This window comes from Electrona antarctica (assembly GCF_951216825.1).
Source record: "Electrona antarctica genome assembly, chromosome: 17".
Taxonomy (NCBI): domain Eukaryota; kingdom Metazoa; phylum Chordata; class Actinopteri; order Myctophiformes; family Myctophidae; genus Electrona; species Electrona antarctica.
This window is the reverse complement of record NC_136798.1, coordinates 1,256,379-1,276,378: the sequence shown is the minus strand read 5'-3', so window position 1 is coordinate 1,276,378 and position 20,000 is coordinate 1,256,379. Positions and strand designations below refer to the sequence as shown.

Sequence of the window (20,000 nt, the reverse complement as noted above, 5' to 3'; positions counted from 1 at the left end):
AGCCACCGCCACCCCTTAGTATAGTTTGCCTTTATGTGTTTTGCTGTACAGAAACAAACCATGATAAACGTGGCTGTACTGTATACCTCCCATAGTGGCACTGGGAGGGTAATTGATTCATTATCACAGAGAAACGCAATTTGCACTCATTTTATGACAAATTACGCTCAGAGTGTTCCATCCGCTCATGCATTTATTAACCCATTTAGACCCGACGTCGAAAAAAAATCTTCTAAATCATGACAGTTTTCTTGAATAACCTATGTTTCTGTATCAGTGGTTCTCAAACTATTTCGTGTCAAGGACCCCCAGAAATATATGTAATTGGCCGCCGACCCCCATCTGAAAATATGTTGTTCCAGGGACCCTCCCCCCCAGAAGCAAAGATTTGAGTTAAAAACGTTCGCTCTGAAAGAATATATATATTCAAAGATTTTCACGATTTTTCAAAAATAGCAGATCTGCAAGCTCATAGCGTGGCACTCGGTGCCGCGCTATGAGCTTGTAGATCTGCTATTTTTCAATAGCTAAAGCATAACATTAAAACAGAAAAAACGGGTTACCGCCCAGAATGGATTAATAAGAAAGTGCTGTGATCAATTATTGATGTCTGGGACTCTTCCTCTATAAGCCGCCGTGTCCCCTGCTGTGGGTTTCTTCCTCTATAAGCCGTCGTGTCCCCTGCTGTGGGTTTCTTCCCATGGTTCCTGTCATAGCCACATATATCAGCCATTCATTTAGGTTCATTTCTCATTAAAGTTAGGGGGAAAAACAAAACAATGCAGTCTCTGTTACATAAACATTAACATTGAATAATGACGGCAATTTATCCCTGTCTACAGCAGAACAACACTATATTTACTAGGGGTGTAACGATACATTTTAACAGCTATATACGATACGTATCACGATACATGGTTGACGATACGATACATGGACGATATCGGTTCGTTATGGAGTCCCGATACGATACGATTCAATGATTTGAAATGGATAAAGTAACTATTTAAAATACATTGACATTTTATTTTTTTTAAATGTTTTTTTGTGGCTTTCGCCAGGGACAGGCAGTAGGCTCATTGACATTATTTTAAACTATGTAATTAAATTTACACACATGATTTTTGCTGTGTTTCCTGCAGAGAAAATGGTTAAAGGGGAAAACCACCCATTTTCAACATTTTAACATTTTTTTAATTATGAAAAAAATCATTAACATGATGGTGAAACACATCTTGATGACATCATCAAGATGTGTTTCACCATGTTAATGATTTTTTTCAGACCTCGAGTTCTAGGAAACACAGAATGGGGGTACTTTTTTATTATTTCCACACAACGGCTCTAAGGTATATTAATGACATAGTAAAATGTTGAAAATGAGTGGAATGCCCCTTTAACGCTCTTTCCATAAGCTATAAGTAACTTGTGGAGTTTTTATAATTTTACAGTCGGGTAATAGTTGTTAAATGCTAGAGAGACGTTGATTCATTATGCACCTCATAAGAGAACATCCTTTTTATTGTATCATTTATTTTGGTGGCATTTTATACTTTGTTCTGTGTAGTTTTCTTTTGCAAATAACGTCAAGATTTGGGATTTTGTGTTTTAAAATGTTTAGATAGGCATGATATTTCCCAAGATACATGAATAATCATAACCTTGACATTAAAAACAACGTCATAAAATACACATTTTATTGGAGCGCATTGAATTTCCCCGGGAACCGTTTGAAAAACCTGGAATAATTAGATTGCATCACTAGCGGGTCTATAAATCTCAGTAATGGAAAAAAGATAAAACATGTTTTTGAGCATTGGCATTCTATCAAAGTAAAGGACCTTTCTTTTTTTTATGATTAGTAATTTTTTATTATTTTCAATCACAGGGTACAGAAAGAAATCTTCGCAACAGTGCAGTAACAATTAAAGCAGAAATAAAGGAAAAACAGAATGCAAAAGTGAACAGTAAAGTAAAAATCACACCCGTGTGAACTGAGTGGTGTAATATAGCCTGTCTGACGTAATGAAATCATGTCTGACGTAATGAAATCACACCCGGATGAACAGGGTGAACATAGCAACCATGCTCATTTTTTCTGCACAAACAAAGCCAGTTGTAGGAGGTAATGAAATAACACCCGGATGAACAGGGTGAACATAGCAACCATGCTCATTTTTTCTGCACAAAAAAGCCAGTTGTAGGAGTGGTTTACACCACTCAACAAAAAAGCCAGTTGTAGGAGTGGTTTACACCACTCAAAAATACAAGAAAAAAACATGTACATAAAATGAAATAAAAAGAAAAACAATAGAAATAATAAGGCGATGGATATTCATGGGAATTCAAATACAGTTAATAAAATCACACCCGTGTGAACTGAGTGGTGTAAGGTTTTATATAGCATGATCAGCTGTGGTCTGACGTAATGTCTGACGTAATGAAATAAGGTAAGGTATTATGTAGCCTGATCAGCTCTGATCTGACGTAATGAAATCACACCCGGATGTGATTTCACAACTGGCTGTTTCTGCGCAGAGAAAATGACCACGGTTGCTACGGTCATCCAGTTCACCCGGGTGTGATTTAATTACGTCAGAAATTATTTTGAACATAGCAACCATGCTCATTTTTTTATGCACACAAAAGCCAGTTGTAGGAGTGGTTTACACCACTCAACAATAATAGTCTGCTCAGATTACAATTACACAGTGCCTCCAGTGTGCGCCTCCCACTTATCCCATTTCAACCAAATAGTTGTCTACTTTGTTAAGAAGTCTGAAAGACAGTTTTTCCAACGCTGCCACTTGACCAAGTTGACTAAACCAAACATTCACAGAGGGGGCAGAGGGAGCTCTCCACTCACACATAATAACATTCACAGAGGGGGCAGAGGGAGCTCTCCACTCACACATAATAACATTCACAGAGGGGGCAGAGGGAGCTCTCCACTCACACATAATAACATTCACAGAGGGGGCAGAGGGAGCTCTCCACTCACACATAATAACATTCACAGAGGGGGCAGAGGTGGCCGAACGGTTTGCGGAGCGGTCTTGTTATCGGAAGGTCGCCAGTTCGAATCCCCGGACCAGCACGTTAAAATTACCACCGCTGAAGTGCCCTTGAGCAAGGCATTGAACCCCTACCATGAAATGTTCTATGAGCAGGGTCTGGCTGTAAACAAGCATCTCGAGCTTAGCCCATTCACCCCCTGGGTAAACAAAGAACTTTGCTTACTTTGCTTTGCTCTCCACTCACACATAATAACATTCACAGAGGGGGCAGAGGGAGCTCTCCACTCACACATAATAACATTCACAGAGGGGGCAGAGGGAGCTCTCCACTCACACATAATAACATTCACAGAGGGGGCAGAGGGAGCTCTCCACTCACACATAATAACATTCACAGAGGGGGCAGAGGGAGCTCTCCACTCACACATAATAACATTCACAGAGGGGGCAGAGGGAGCTCTCCACTCACACATAATAACATTCACAGAGGGGGCAGAGGGAGCTCTCCACTCACACATAATAACATTCACAGAGGGGGCAGAGGGAGCTCTCCACTCACACATAATAACATTCACAGAGGGGGCAGAGGGAGCTCTCCACTCACACATAATAACATTCACAGAGGGGGCAGAGGGAGCTCTCCACTCACACATAATAACATTCACAGAGGGGGCAGAGGGAGCTCTCCACTCACACATAATAACATTCACAGAGGGGGCAGAGGGAGCTCTCCACTCACACATAATAACATTCACAGAGGGGGCAGAGGGAGCTCTCCACTCACACATAATAACATTCACAGAGGGGGCAGAGGGAGCTCTCCACTCACACATAATAACATTCACAGAGGGGGCAGAGGGAGCTCTCCACTCACACATAATAACATTCACAGAGGGGGCAGAGGGAGCTCTCCACTCACACATAATAACATTCACAGAGGGGGCAGAGGGAGCTCTCCACTCACACATAATAACATTCACAGAGGGGTCAGAGGGAGCTCTCCACTCACACATAATAACATTCACAGAGGGGGCAGAGGGAGCTCTCCACTCACACATAATAACATTCACAGAGGGGTCAGAGGGAGCTCTCCACTCACACATAATAACATTCACAGAGGGGTCAGAGGGAGCTCTCCACTCACATAATAACATTCACAGAGGGGGCAGAGGGAGCTCTCCACTCACACATAATAACATTCACAGAGGGGGCAGAGGGAGCTCTCCACTCACACATAATAACATTCACAGAGGGGGCAGAGGGAGCTCTCCACTCACACATAATAACATTCACAGAGGGGTCAGAGGGAGCTCTCCACTCACACATAATAACATTCACAGAGGGGGCAGAGGGAGCTCTCCACTCACACATAATAACATTCACAGAGGGGTCAGAGGGAGCTCTCCACTCACACATAATAACATTCACAGAGGGGGCAGAGGGAGCTCTCCACTCACACATAACATTCACAGAGGGGGCAGAGGGAGCTCTCCACTCACACATAATAACATTCACAGAGGGGGCAGAGGGAGCTCTCCACTCACACATAATAACATTCACAGAGGGGGCAGAGGGAGCTCTCCACTCACACATAATAACATTCACAGAGGGGGCAGAGGGAGCTCTCCACTCACACATAATAACATTCACAGAGGGGGCAGAGGGAGCTCTCCACTCACACATAATAACATTCACAGAGGGGGCAGAGGGAGCTCTCCACTCACACATAATAACATTCACAGAGGGGGCAGAGGGAGCTCTCCACTCACACATAATAACATTCACAGAGGGGGCAGAGGGAGCTCTCCACTCACACATAATAACATTCACAGAGGGGGCAGAGGGAGCTCTCCACTCACACATAATAACATTCACAGAGGGGGCAGAGGGAGCTCTCCACTCACACATAATAACATTCACAGAGGGGGCAGAGGGAGCTCTCCACTCACACATAATAACATTCACAGAGGGGGCAGAGGGAGCTCTCCACTCACACATAATAACATTCACAGAGGGGGCAGAGGGAGCTCTCCACTCACACATAATAACATTCACAGAGGGGGCAGAGGGAGCTCTCCACTCACACATAATAACATTCACAGAGGGGGCAGAGGGAGCTCTCCACTCACACATAATAACATTCACAGAGGGGGCAGAGGGAGCTCTCCACTCACACATCATAACATTCACAGAGGGGGCAGAGGTGGCCGAACGGTTTGCGGAGCGGTCTTGTTATCGGAAGGTCGCCAGTTCGAATCCCCCACCGCTGAAGTGCCCTTGAGCAAGGCATTGAACCCCTACCATGAAATGTTCTATGAGCAGGGTCTGGCTGTAAACAAGCATCTCGAGCTTAGCCCATTCACCCTGGGTAAACAAAGAACTTTGCTTACTTTGCTTTGCTCTCCACTCACACATAATACGTTTACGACCCAGCATTAACGCTGTTTGAGCCCATTCAGCATCATAAGGTGTCAGGTCTTCAAGATAACTGGGATCCCCTAGTATGCACAAACTTGGGGAGAATGGGATCTCATATCCCAATACACGCTCAATATGTAAAGGCAGTGGCGTGCACAGACATTTAGAGGGGCAGGTGCTCAAGTTAAAAAAGGGCACCTTGTGCAGCGCGTGGAACCGGCCGGTTGCCTTAATCCATTTTGGGCGGGAACCCCTTTTGGTGTTAGCATTATGTTATGCTTTAGCTATTGAAAAATAGCAGATCTACAAGCTCATAGCGCGCCACCGAGTGGCGCGCTACGAGCTTGTAGGTCTGCTATTTTTAAAAAATCCGGGGAAAAAAAAGAAAAAAAAAAAGTTTTTTTCTCTTTTTTTTTCAAAAGGGCACATTGCCAAAGGGGCAGGGGGTGCTCTAGCACCCCCTAGTGTCTATCTGTGCACGCCACTGACGCTCAATGTGTAAAGGTCCTTTCTAACCGGAAGCGAGGATCGCAGGTGTGAAGCTAAAACTGGAGTAATATGTTCTCTCATCTTAGTTTTAGTTAAAACTCTGGCTGCCGCATTTTGGACAAGCTGTAATCTGTCAGTTGTTTTCTTAGGCAGTCCAGAAAAAAGTGCATTGCAGTAATCAAGCCGAGAAAAAACAAAGGCGTGGATCAGCGTTTTTGCATCGTCCAATGACAAATATAGGCTCTGATTCGTGCAATATTTCTAAGGTGAAAAAAGGCAATCTTGGTAACATGATTAATGTGTGAATTAAAATTCAATTCAGAATCAATAAGTTCTTTACTGTACTGTTACTTTCTACAGTCAGGTTGCCAAGTCTGCTTAGTATTGATTCTTTCTGCTCACTAGAAACGATTATGAGAACTTCTGTCTTATCCTTACGAGTCCATTTGGTTTCATTTTACACTCTCAAGAGTTAAATTATTGTTAAACATCTGCACTACTTAATTTACAAGAAGTCTACACAATTAGAGACTGTAGAAGAATAGAGGGTATGTGTGTGACATCATCATCAAACCCGGAAGTTATGCAGGAATGCCTACTGAGTGGCAAAAAACTACTTTCTGGCCTTGACAACCCATGCATCCACACAGATAAGTCATATCTGATTGCAACGTTAAACAATGTTAAACTCACTTTGCATGTTGCTTTGCCACTCGATTTGCCACTCGATGTGCCATTCACTTTAAGCATGCGCATACCCTCTATTGTTATTTTGATCGTGTGCCTGTTTCTCTCCTAATGGTACCAACGTCAATATATACAGCATGGAATTGTGTGCCAACGAAAACCACATATTCTTTAGTTTTGGGTCTGAGAGGCTGATTGAACAGTTTGCAGAATTACAGTACATTTCAAGCACAACTCAATACAAAGACTGTTAACTGTGAGTGGACAACCCAATAAAACATTACACTTGTTTACAAGAGGGTCCACCTTGTTCAATTCATCAAAACATTTAGAGACCTACAAATAGACACTTCTATATAGCCAAAGAACAGAACAGGAATTCATCATAAAGGAGATAAAAAGGGAAAAGAAACATACAGTGAGGGGAAAAGGGGGGGGGGGCTAAATGTCATCAAATGGTGGCCCGTACGTGGCTCAAATGATTAATAATGGGGTCTTGATGTGAAAAAGGTTGAAAATCACTGTTCAAGGTATTACGACCAGGTCTAGGGGAACCTATGGTCGCAACATCAAAATGGACTCCCTCCTACCCAGTTCAGGCCACACATGGTTAACCCATTCTGGACGGGAACCCCTTTTGGTGTTTTAACTAAGCATGATGTTATACTTTAGCTATTTTTGAAAAAAGGCACAAATCTTTGAATATATATTCTTTCAGAGCGAAGGTTTTTTTTATTTTGACGTCAGGCCTAAATGATAAAATACACATGAATCACAATACCTCATCAGGGTGGGGACCGAAACACGAAACATAACTCCATAACAAACAAAATAAATCAAAATACAAATATCTAACCTGACCAGAACTAACAAAACAGAACAAAGTTGAATAAAAGAGAGGTCACCCCACGCCTACATAGTACATACCCAATATCACATCTAGATCACAAAGATAAAAGCTGACAAAGTGCTGGTGCTGAGAACTTGGCTAGAAGGAAGACATCAGAAGTACTGACAACAGGCAGCTTTATAGAGCGTCGCAGTCCCGCCTCCTACCCTGGACCAGGAAATGAAACCCAATGCATTATTCTCATAGACATTTCTTAAAGTATTTATTTAAAGACGGTTACGCCGCGGACAAAGCCAACTCGAGTCGTGACAACTCATGACAACACAAACAATATTTTGGACCAAACAAATAATTAGAAAGAAGAAAAACAACAAAAAAAGTGTTGTAACCTGCCGTTTTTTTCTTCTTTCTAATTATTTGTTTGGTCCAAAATATTGTTTGTGTTGTCATGAGTTGTCACGACTCGAGTTGGCTTTGTCCGCGGCGTAACCGTCTTTAAATAAATACTTTACGAAATGTCTATGAGAATAATGCATTGGATTTCATTTCCTGGTCCCGGGTAGGAGGCGGGACTGCAACGCTCTATATAGGTGAGCCTGGTCACAGGAGCCAATCACCAGCCAGGTCCACCTGGTAGTTAGCCAATCACATTCATGCACCACTCAGTCTAGCTCACACAAGCTGGTAACCACTCACTCAATCACTACTCATCACACATTCACCCCAGCTGATCCTCTATCAGTCACTCCTCACTCATTCACACAAACACTGAGGGAAAAAGACAGAGCAACACATAATATACACATTATGACCTAGCTCTGGTCCATAGCTCTAATGCGTTTCATTTAGAGCTATGTTACTCTCAACTCCCGCCGCTCGCATGAATGCAGACCAGCCTCTCGTCTTTAGCATAAATAAAAAGAACGTTTTTGCTACTCACCAAAACAAAGGCGGGTTGTGTCATTAGAAAGCCTACTTTCCTTAGTGGGAGCACTCTGAGCCTCCCCACCACACATATAAACGGTACTTTTTGGCCAAAAGGGGATTTTGTTTCCACCGGGAAAAGAATACTTTTAGTTACTCCACTGCGCCTTCTACCGATATTGCCCAGAGAATTGCCTCATAGAGAATATTTTTTCCGTTTATAGGTGTGGTGGGGAGGCTCAGAGTGCTTCCACTAAGGAAAGTAGGCTTTCTAATGACACAACCCGCCTTTGTTTTGGTGAGTAGCAAAAACGTTCTTTTTATTTACGCTAAAGACGAGAGGCTGGTCTGCATTCATGCGAGCGGCGGAAGTCGAGAGTAACAACGCATTAGAGCTATGGACCAGAGCTAATTATGACCCACACTGTGGGCAGTATTATGCGTGTCTTAAGTACCAGGTCTTATTACTTAACTTAAGACCTGGAGGCGTGGTCAATGCTGTTTGGCCACTCAGAATAGCCAAATGGCATTGATCACGCCTCCAGGTCTTAAGTTAAGTAATAAGACCTGGTACTTAAGACACGCATAATACTGCCCACAGGGTCATAACACCACTGTCTTATTGCAGAATTTCAAACGATTATCAAGGCACTTTTCGTGTAGATTGAAATACTGAGGCCTGTATGACCCACAGTGTCCGCCTCCATAAATACCAGTTTTACAGTAATCTGCGAGTCTAAGTGCGTCATGTGGCATTTCACTTCTCAGGCTGGAAATGACAACCGTTCATTTTCAAAATTATACATCAGGGTTTTTACAGCAATTTGCGCACATTGGTGTCGGTTCATGCAATCTTCTCTGTCCTTTCTGGTGGTCCTGTAAAAGGTCAAAATACACAGAAATGTACAAAGGAAAAACGTAGCTTGTGTCCGGTTCCTTTTTTTTAAGATTTGTTTATTGACAATGTACACATTATCAGATCTCTTTAAATTCTGCACGGGAATCCTTTTTTGTGTTTTAAGCATTGTTGTACTTTAGCTATTGGAAAATAGCAGATCTACAAGCTCGTAGCGGTGGCAGCGGTGGCCGAACGGATAGCGGAGCGGTCTTGATACCGGAAGGTCGCCAGTTAGAAACAGCGGTCCGACACGTTACAAATTACCACCGCTGAAGTGCCCTTGAACAAGGCATTGAACCACTACGATGAAATGTGTTCTATGAGCAGGGCCTGGCTGGAAACAAGTTCTTGAGCTTAGCCCAGATACCCTGGGTAAATATAGTAATCATTTAATTTCATTAGCGCGGCACCAAGTGCCGCTCTACGAGCTTGTAGATCTGCTATTTTTGAAAAATCGTGAAAACGTGCACATTTTTGAACATAGATTCTTTCACAGCGAACATTTCTAATTCAAATATTTGCTTCTGGGGCGTCCCTGGAACAACATATTTTCAGGTGGGGGTCAGTGGCCAATGACATCATTTTTGGGGTCCTTGCCATGAAAATGTTGGAGGACCACTGACATAGAAACAGACTTTATCAGAAAACTTGTCAGGTCTCAGGTCTAAATGGGTTAAAAAAACAAAAACAAGAAAGACATACTGAAAATACTGTCTACAAGTGAGAAAGAAACGCTACTGTACTGCAACTTTTATACTCTACCTGACAGGTTAAAACATTAGCATTTGTGTCTGTAAAGGTGTGACTATGACAAAAACAGTCATGGGGGATGGAAGCTCAGGGGTGTATATTTGTGTTCCTATTTTCTTCATGGGTGCTCGAGCACCAACGCACACACATAGTCAGTGCCGCTGGTGGTAGAGTAGAGTGGAGAGGAGAGGAGGGCAGAGGTGAGGTGAGGTGAGGTGAGGTGAGGTGAGGGGAGGAGAGGAGAGGAGAGGAGAGGAGAGGAGAGGAGAGGAGAGGAGAGGAGAGGAGAGGAGAGGAGAGGAGAGGAGAGGAGAGGAGAGGAGAGGAGAGGAGAGCCACTCCTTCCTTCAGTTCAATGGAGAGGAGAGGGGAGGAGAGGAGAGGAGAGGAGAGGAGAGGAGAGGAGAGGAGAGGAGAGGAGAGGAGAGGAGAGGAGAGGAGAGGAGCATGTACCAGATGTGAATTGCTAATGAAACAGCTGCCCTGAATAGAGACAGGCAGAGAACAGGCAGGCAGACAAGAACAGAGAGAGAGAGAGAGAGAGATGCAGAGAGAGAAACAAAGGATTTGTGTTAGAGCGAGACAGACTTGAATGGCTCATTTATTATGCTTCATTTATCGTCTACTAAAAGCATGTTTCTTTACAGTTTAAATCAGTTGTTTTGGGTGTAAATTAGGCAATTAACACTTAGGCCGCTATCATTTATTGAAAAATTAGGATCTAATTCACGCCAGCATTTTTTAAATTTTAGCTCTTATTTTGAAAAGCCGCCATTTCCGGTCCATGAGCAGTATGTCTTAACCTAGGCAACTACATGGAGCGGACAGGCCTTGTTTACCATCTGAAGCCAGATCGGAGCTCCAGATCATCATATCTGTGCCGTCAAAGAAACGCTGTTTTGACCAAAATGCCATCTGGGACAAGGAATAGGAGATACAGGCGATTGAAAGAAATGGATAGAATGGATTATTATGGCGACGACGATCTAAGATGGGCGATCCAGTGCTGCGCTAACAACACAGCTAGCTAACCGGCTAACGTGAGTAGCATTATGGCTCGAGCAATCGAACGCGCCATAAAAGCGCAATTGCCGTAGGCCGTCGCCAATGGCGTTAAGCGTCAGTATCAAAATTAGGCTTCAATTGACTTTAATCGTCGACAATGGCGCGGAAACGGTTAAGAGTGGAAATGGAGGAGGGGACTGACTGAGAGGATGGTGTACGGAGGCCAACCAGCAGAAAGGGTATGTGAGGTCTCTTCTTGGCCACACCTCCGCTCCTGTCACCACCCGCCCCCCCCCCCCTCCCTCTCTCCCTGTCTGTGAGTCCCTGGGGTGTCATTATGACAAGGTCACCATTACCACTGAGATCCCAGACAGACGGCACTGTGGGTAGTACTGGGTACACATCACACTATGGCTGCAGTCTATTGGTCTTCCTACTATACTGAGTCTCCAATGTGTCACATGCAATCACGACGGAAATGCAAGTTTTACAAATGGACATTTACATACAGAAAACACTGTAAATTTAGCCTGCGGACCCCCATTTGAAAAAGATATGCCAGATATGCCCCCATTAGAGAAGATTTTTACGGCTCTATAGCACAGATTCTCAACCCATTTAATTTCAAGGACCCCCAGTTTGACATGCAATAGGCTCTAAATTAACATTGATTTTACAATATAAATTGGGGTTCCCACCCCAATTTATATTGTAAAATCAATGTTAATTTAACTCAGAGTTACAGCCCCATAAGGGTCTACTTGGTTCCAAACTATCATTTAGCTGGTGACCCCCTGGAGCTCCCTCAAGGACCCCTGGGGGTCCCCGGACCCCACCTTGGGAACCACTGTTCTAATATACTCTCCAAGGTGTCACATGCAGCCACGACGGAAATGCAAGTTTTACAAATGGACATGATTTACATACAGAAAACACTGTAAATCCACGTAATAACTGGTCTGTTAAACTGCTCCCATGCACTCCCAACCCCCAGAGCAGTATATTTCATTTCATATTTATTTATTTCATTTCAGTTATGGTTTTTACTTTGTACTTATTTTTTACATATATATCAGCTGTATGAGTGAACAAATCGCAAATCGACCCCAGTTCAAATCGAAATATGCAGGCGAGGGCGGGCGACAGCCAGACGAAAGTTCTAGAAGTGCATTATTTGTCTATGGGACCCGACGACTACCGGCGATAACAGGCGAACAGTGGGCGGAGGAACGTCGCCCCGGAAAGATATAAAATAATTCATCTTTTCGGGCAATAACGGGCGATTGGGCGACGTGTCGCGCCGATGCTGTTAAAACGCACTGTCAAGCTGCTCCATTCCCTCTGTCTGTACAACACTGTCAAGCTGCTCCATTCCCTCTGTCTGTACAACACTGTCAAGCTGCTCCATTCCCTCTGTCTGTACAACACTGTCAAGCTGCTCCATTCCCTCTGTCTGTACAACACTGTCAAGCTGCTCCATTCCCTCTGTCTGTACAACACTGTCAAGCTGCTCCATTCCCTCTGTCTGTACAACACTGTCAAGCTGCTTCATTCCCTCTGTCTGAACAACACTGTCAAGCTGCTTCATTCCCTCTGTCTGTACAACACTGTCAAGCTGCTCCATTCCCTCTGTCTGTACTGTCAAGCTGCTCCATTCCCTCTGTCTGTACTGTCAAGCTGCTCCATTCCCTCTGTCTGTACTGTCAAGCTGCTCCATTCCCTCTGTCTGTACTGTCAAGCTGCTCCATTCCCTCTGTCTGTACTGTCAAGCTGCTCCATTCCCTCTGTCTGAACAACACTGTCAAGCTGCTCCATTCCCTCTGTCTGTACTGTCAAGCTGCTCCATTCCCTCTGTCTGTACAACACTGTCAAGCTGCTCCATTCCCTCTGTCTGTACAACACTGTCAAGCTGCTCCATTCCCTCTGTCTGTACAACACTGTCAAGCTGCTTCATTCCCTCTGTCTGTACAACACTGTCAAGCTGCTTCATTCCCTCTGTCTGTACAACACTGTCAAGCTGCTTCATTCCCTCTGTCTGAACAACACTGTCAAGCTGCTTCATTCCCTCTGTCTGTACAACACTGTCAAGCTGCTTCATTCCCTCTGTCTGAACAACACTGTCATTTGTTGCTGATGAAAGAGAGAGATAGCAAAAGACACGACGTATCTGTGAATGTCAGCATCCTCTCTGAATGTCACACGTGCGAGACATGCACACACACACACACACACACACACACACACGCACACGCACACGCACACGCACGCACACACGCACGCACACACACCTGCCTTTGTAATTCCCACAAACATACATGCACGCGTGTACACACATACATATACACATGCAGGGACATGCATGCATACTCACACACACAGACATGCAGAAGCATTGATACACACACACACACACACACACACACACACACACACACACACACACACACGCACACGCACACGCACACGCACACAGGCACTTAATATGTGCCCTCTCTCTCTCTCTTATTATAAGATGATAACGTAATGGCACTCGTCCCAGAGAGAGAGAGAGAGAGAGAGAGAGAGAGGGAGGGGGACTGAGGAAGGTTGCTGACAGGCAGAATAGAAAAGGAGAAAATGGCACTCTGTTATAGGGAGAGTAATAAAGGCAGATAAAGGTCAAGGCGAGGAGGAACAAAAGAACAAAGGAGGAAAATAAATGGTCTTTCCAACACGCGCCGCTCAGTTCCTCCTCCGTGTAGCGGAGATGATTCCGCCGCGTTACGGAGATGGAATCAACATTTCACTGCCTTTCATTGTTCTCCAATCACCTCGAATCACCTCCCCTTCAGTTCGGCTCCTTTCTCTTGTCACCAGGAGCGTGCAGAGAGTGTTAGAGGGGCAGGGGCTGAAATCCCGTTAAGAGGGGCACTTTTGGACAAAAATAGCAGATCTACAAGCTTACAACGCGTCGCGCTGCGACGCGTTGAGAGCTTGTAGATCAGCTATTTTCGGGGGCGCAACCCAGCACTCTTTAACCAGTTGGAGATGCGGTGTGTAACGACATGGATTTCTAAACAAATTAGTTCAACGCAAAATACTGTGTTCAAGTTCAGGAGGGAAAAAAAGCAATTCTCCCGAATGCTGCCTTCCTTCCGGCATGGCATGGAAAGGAAAGGAGAGGAGTGGCATTTGCATTACTTTCAGCATAGTAAATGTTGCATTCGTGGACTCTGGAGAGGGCAGTTGTTTTACAGACGGGTAAAAGGGGCAGGGGCTGAAGCCCCCTTTGATGTCTATGTGTGCACGTCCCTGTTTGTCACAATACCTCCCTGATGTCTCCTTTGTTCTTCTCGTGTTAGTACGGCCTCGTGTTAGTACGGCCACGCTATGACGGCTGTCCAACCAGGGTTAGTACGGCCACGCTATGACGGCTGTTAGTACGGCCACGCTATGACGGCTGTCCAACCAGTGTTAGTACGGCCACGCTATGGCGGCTGTCCAACCAGTGTTAGTACGGCCACGCTATGACGGCTGTCCTACCAGTGTTAGTACGGCCACTCTATGACGGCTGTCCAACCAGTGTACGGCCACGCTATGACGGCTGTCCAACCAGTGTTAGTACGGCCACGCTATGACGGCTGTCCAACCAGTGTTAGTACGGCCACGCTATGACGGCTGTCCAACCAGTGTTAGTACGGCCACGCTATGACGGCTGTCCAACCAGGGTTAGTACGGCCACGCTATGGCGGCTGTCCAACCAGGGTTACTACGGCCACGCTATGACGGCTGTCCAACCAGTGTTAGTACGGCCACGCTATGACGGCTGTCCTACCAGTGTTAGTACGGCCACGCTATGACGGCTGTCCTACCAGTGTTAGTACGGCCACGCTATGACGGCTGTCCAACCAGTGTTAGTACGGCCACGCTATGACGGCTGTCCTACCAGTGTTAGTACGGCCACTCTATGACGGCTGTCCAACCAGTGTACGGCCACGCTATGACGGCTGTCCAACCAGTGTTAGTACGGCCACGCTATGACGGCTGTCCTACCAGTGTTAGTACGGCCACGCTATGACGGCTGTCCAACCAGTGTTAGTACGGCCACTCTATGACGGCTGTCCAACCAGTGTTAGTACGGCCACGCTATGACGGCTGTCCAACCAGTGTTAGTACGGCCACGCTATGACGGCTGTCCAACCAGGGTTAGTACGGCCACGCTATGACGGCTGTCCTACCAGTGTTAGTACGGCCACTCTATGACGGCTGTCCAACCAGTGTTAGTACGGCCACGCTATGACGGCTGTCCAACCAGTGTTAGTACGGCCACGCTATGACGGCTGTCCAACCACTGTTGTTTTTGGCAGCACATTTCTATTTTAGTTTTAGTCATAGTCTTTGGAATTTGATTGATTGATTGATTGAAATATGTATTAACAGTTTGCAGAATTACAGTACATTTCAAGCACAAACTCAATACAAAGACTGTTAACTGTGAGTGGACGACCCAATTAAGCATTACACTTGTTTACAAGAGGGTCCACCTTGTTCAATTCATCAAAACGTAGACACTTCTATATAGCCAAAGAACAGAACAGGAATTCATCATAAAGGAGGTAAAAAGGGGAAAGAAACATATACAGTGATGGGGAAAAAGGGGGGGCGGTGGGGGATTCAGATTTTACGGGGGCCAGTTTCGAATTGCAGCCGTCCGTAGGTGCCCTTTGAGAGCGGTTTTGAAGGAGTCAAGGGATTCACATGTCTTAATGACTGTTGGTAGGGCGTTCCACATTTGGTGACTAAAACTTAATTTAGTTTTAGTCACATTTCACCTGGAATGTTTTAGTGTTAGTCTAATTTTAGTCATGCAATTTTTGTCAACTAAATCTACAGTTGATTTAGTCGCCTAAAATGTATTTCGTCGGGCCTTGATGCCGTCGTAATGACTGATTTTACACTTGCTGAAAATAGCCGATCTGCTATTTAGGATAAAATATTTAGGACGACCGTTGAGACGATTCTACTCTATGGCTCCGAGACATGGACACTTTCAAAGAAACTAGAGAAACGGTTCGATGGCACTTACACCCGCCTTCTAATGAGAGCGCAAAATCTGTCTTGGAAGAGCCACCCATCGACAAATCTAATATACGGCAACCTTCCCCGTGTTTCTTCACTAGTCCGATCCAGAAGAACACAGTTTGCCGGCCACTGCTACGCGCTGCGACGCGTTGAAAGCTTGTAGATCAGCTATTTTCGGGGCGCAACCCTGCACTCATTATCTACTGGAGAATGATGCGGTGTGTAACGACATGGATTTCTAAACAAATGTGTTCAACGCAAAATACTGCGTTCACATTCAGGAGACTTCGGGAGACTTCGAAGGAAAAGGCAGAGCAACAAATGAAGCCCTTCGTCCTACGGCGGTGATGAGAGAGGAGGGGGGGGGGGGGGGGGGGTGTACAACAACCAGTGCATCCGTCACCCCCTTGTTAGCATCTTGGCTTGCACGCAGCACGCACGCACGCACACGCACACGCACACGCACACAGACAGACATACAGACAGACATACAGACACGCACACACACGCTGCGCTGTGCTGTCCAGACAGCTTGCTGGGCCAGATGGCCTCTTAGTGCGGAAGGGAATAAGAAGCAACAGGGTGGGTTGGCTTGATTCATGAACCATGACCTCCGCCCCCCCTCCCCTCTCCCCCCCCCCCCCCCCCTGACTCTCTCTGCATGGCACGTGCACAGATGATGGATGGACACGGATGTCACAGTATGTGTGTGAGGGTTGTGTGATTGTTGTGAGAAAGAATGTAGAAGAATTGTTATTTTGATCAACGTTTGCCTGTTATCTCTCCTATAATGTCTCTCCTGTAATGTCTCCTAATCAACACAGCATGGATGGAATTGTGGACATATTCTTATCCAACGATAACAAAATATCCTTTAGTTTTGAGTCTGAGAGGCTAAATCTCATCAAACGGTGGTTCCGTGGCTCAAATACCTAAAAGATAATGGGCCTTGACATGAAAAGGGTTGAAAACCACTGGTAGCCTATTGGAGATAATATGCTTATTGTGGGCAGTGGAGGTTTTTATATGACTTTCATCCCAAGAACGTGAAGTAGCAGCGATAGCTTCTTAGCTGCAAACATCGGATGACATTCTGTAGGTCCTCTTGACACATTTATTGTAGCATGTTTCCTTAATTTATGGTAATTACTGGTATTAAACTGCAGCTCACAACAGCCAATGAGAGCGAGGCTTGGACCACGCTCTCTTATCTCCATTCAAATCACCTGCAGCTTCCTGTGTCTGTGTGTGTGTCTGTGTCTGTGTGTGTGTACATGTGTGTGTGTGTGTGTGTGTGTGTGTGTGTGTGTGTGTGTGTGTGTGTGTGTGTGTGTGTGTGTGTGTGTGTGTGTGTGTGTGTGTGTGTGTGTGTGTGCATTCAAGAGGGAGACCATAAGATGGGGAGCAGGTGGAAAATGAGGAGCATGGAAACAGGCCAGATTGATCACAGCAGTTTGTGTGTGTGTGTGTGTGTGTGTGTGTGTGTGTGTGTGTGTGTGTGTGTGTGTGTGTGTGTGTGTGTGTGTGTGTGTGTGTGTGTGTGTGTGTGTGTGTGTATTTTCTTTGTCCTGTCTTTCTGTGGCATCCTGACGGATGAGCTGGGAATGTACCAGCACATATTTACTGTATGTGCGTGCGCACACACACACACACACACACACACACACACACACACACACACACACACACACACACACACACACACACACACACACACACACACACACACACACACACACACACACACACACACACACACACAGTTTTTATGTACTGTTCTTGAGGCACATTGAAGAGAAGACTACACTTGGCCTTTAACATTGAGTGTGAACACACATGCGTGTCGTGTCTGTCCGGCACGGTGTTGCTGGAAGATACCAATAATCTGCCTGGTGACCTCAGAGGTGACCGACTGGACAAAGCCTGCTGTGTTTTAACAGCTGTCAGCCTTACATCTACATACAGACCATCTGCACTGAGGACCAGTCGTGTCTGAGAGCTTTACACTTTGCTTAGATAATGTTCAGAGTTTGATTTGTAAAAAAAAAAGAGAAAATAACCAATTTTACAACCGCGGTCGAGATCATGGATTTCACATCAATGCCACGCCAGACTTCCCGGTCCTTCATTGCCATCCCCCAGTTCCTGCGTACTGATGCATGTGTCCCCTATATAGCGATGACATCAGGGAACGACAGCTTTTTTCTACCTCTGGTCTGCTTTGAGGCAGGACTCCAGAGAAGAAGGGAAGATATAACCTCATTGTCAGCTCTGTAGCAGTGGCCGGCATGCAAACTGTGGTCTTCTGGATCGGACTAGTGAAGAAACACAGGGAAGGCTGCCGTATATTAGAGAAGTCGATGGGTGGCTCTTCCATGAGAGATTTTGCACTCTCATCGGAAGGCGGGTGTAACACACTTGGCCTTTAACATTGAGTGTTGTGGTGGATTATTCAGAACTCACACCAGAGTCTTTAGGAAATAATCGAGGTAGAGAGTGGACTGAAACAATGTCACTTTTATTACAAGGAATGGTCTGTACCAGCCCAGGGAAACTGCACGGATGCAAGCCTCCATAGCTGTAGAAATGAGTCTCTCTTATACACAATGAAGAAGCACAAATACATTGGAGGTGTGGTCAGTGGTCAGTGGACATGGTCAAACATGGTCTTATGTAGGAATAGGTCATCTGACAGACAACCAACAGGTAGTCTGTGATGACTCATGTTAATGCAGTGACCGTTAGTATTGTCATCTTCAAAATCCCATCACAGTGTGAACACACGTCCGTGCCTGTCCTTTAACATCGAGTAGCACTTCCGCATTCCACACAGAATGCAGAACACAACAGCACGCACGCACGCACGCACGCACGCACGCACGCACGCACGCACGCACGCACGCACGCACGCACGCACGCACGCACGCACGCACGCACGCACGCACGCACGCACGCACGCACGCACGCACGCACGCACACACACACACACACACACACACACACACACACACACACACACACACACACACACACACACACACATGTGCTGATTTTGGTACACTACTGTTAAGAAAGAGGAGAGTTAACAAGTGACAATGTTGTTTCATTCAGCATCAGCGGTTTGTCTAATTTTAAGTAAGATTAAAAAGATAATCCCTGGCTGGATTATTAAAACAATGGAATGTCTGTCCTCTGTGAGAGTTCTAAATGACTCTGCTTTAGGCTGAGGATTAAGCTTTGTTCCCACGAGGGTTGAATGATTACATAACTGTAGAATCAATGGCATCATGCTCTGATGATCGGTTAGATCAGGGGTGCCCAAAAGGTAGATCGCGATCTACCAGTAGATCACAAGGGCTGTGCAGGTAGATCACATTACATGCCCCTAAAAATATATATTTAATTTAAATTTTGCCACTTGAATTAAGGTGACTTGATTGACATTTAGAAGGGCCTGTCAGCTCAAACCCACAATGTATTACTTTTTTTCAAGATTTGTAATGCTACGTCAGTAGCATTACAAAGTTATATACTGTGGAGTAAGGAAACAGCAAGACAGGAGACCTTGGGTGCGTCGAGGTAGTTTACTCACTTTCCACATACAAAATATTACAGTACACACTGTCGGTAGAAAGAAAAACCCTACCAATTCCCTTTTCCTTCTATTTCCCATTCCAAGTGTGTTTGTCTTATGTCTTACTGTAGCCTATGTAACGCCAGTTTAAACCCATTATTGACCTTATACCGACCTTGAAACATACCTTAGTTACGTCACCAATAATTGTGGTCCCTTATTGGCCAAGGGTTTCCACTGACATACCGACAGACATACCGACAGACATACCGACAGACATACCGACAGACATACCGACAGACATACCTACAGCCGATTTGCTCAGGC

General features: G+C 45.2%; 2 protein-coding genes across 2 annotated transcripts in view; both read left to right on the top strand.

Annotated features, from left to right (window-relative positions):
- The window catches only part of exoc8 (exocyst complex component 8), a 117,410-nt gene that overhangs the window by 37,960 nt on the left and 59,450 nt on the right, over window positions 1–20,000 (top strand). The gene's annotated exons all lie outside the window — the stretch shown is intronic.
- trim67 (tripartite motif containing 67) overlaps window positions 1–20,000 on the top strand; it is a gene marked incomplete at both ends in the record, with an annotated part of 82,892 nt that overhangs the window by 18,732 nt on the left and 44,160 nt on the right. The gene's annotated exons all lie outside the window — the stretch shown is intronic.